The following is a 1181-nucleotide window of genomic DNA, read 5'->3' as shown; positions in this document are numbered from 1 at the left end:
TTTAAATGACTTTGGAAAGCAAATTATTTTTAATTATTCCGTTTAGTTACTGCTTTATATATTTATAAGCTTTTGAATAATTTTTTTTTTTGTAATTTCGTTTTTCTTATTTTTAGAAAATAAACACAAAAATTGGCAAAGATTGAGATTGGTTTATTTGCGGTCACAAATCCATGCCCTAATGCGTACTTGCAAAAATAAATTTTAAAAAATATTATTTTGGTTTAACAAGTTATTGTTTTTATTTTATTAATGCATACATACAATTTTAAGATAGCAGCCTAATATAATTTATTTAAAAAAAATCCAGAAATATGCCTACCTAATGTAACCACAGCGTTAATTTGGCAAAAGAAAATATGTTTGCAGTTATTTTTGCACAGTTTAACAACACTAGATTTAAATTACGTTATATTTATTCCTTCATTTTGACAGTTCTTACGTTTATTTTAAGCAAGTTTTAACTTCGGCATTTATTTTATACATCAATTAGGTTTTGCTTTTTTATTCAATTATTTTTATTTACTTTATAGACGAAAAAGTTGCTGCTAAAAATTAGCATACTTTTAGGTGTTGTTGAGAGAGAACTACAATATTTTACCTCGCTATATATATTTCTTAGCAGTTGAAAAGCAAAATTCTTCGAAAAAGCATTTATTGTTTTTATAGAGCAAGAGAAGGCCTCACAAGTTAAAATTTACTTATATTTTTTTCTTAGCTTGCTTATGCGCACATAGTTATGTAAATAACGTGGTTACGTATAATTATTTTTACACTTTACACAGTAGAAAGTAGACATAGTACATGAAGGCAATAGATTTACAACAACAGCTTAAATAGTTTAATTACAAAACCTTTTTTAATTTCTGCCTTTTGTGCACGGTTGCATATACAGTTTAATTTAGACCAGTTTGTAAAGTTTAGACAATATACATAGTTATTAACATACTTGTGGCACAGAATTTGAGCAAATACTTTTATCTGTCGTATTTTGCTCGAGGTTAAGTTTCTATCTTTTTTTTTTTGTTGGACGTCAAGTTTAGTTTAACTGTTATATGTATATGTATATATTTTTAATTTTACAAAAATTTTGAACAATATTCTAAATAAATTTGAAAACCTCAGAGCGCAATTAAAAATAAAAGTGTGACAAGAAATTATTAAACAAAAAAATAAAAAAA

The sequence above is a fragment of the Bactrocera latifrons genome, unplaced genomic scaffold (assembly GCF_001853355.1).
Source record: "Bactrocera latifrons isolate USDA-ARS-PBARC rearing strain unplaced genomic scaffold, ASM185335v1 scaffold_4, whole genome shotgun sequence".
Classification (NCBI taxonomy): domain Eukaryota; kingdom Metazoa; phylum Arthropoda; class Insecta; order Diptera; family Tephritidae; genus Bactrocera; species Bactrocera latifrons.
The sequence above is the reverse complement of the archived record's forward strand: the minus strand, read 5'-3'. Positions refer to the sequence as shown.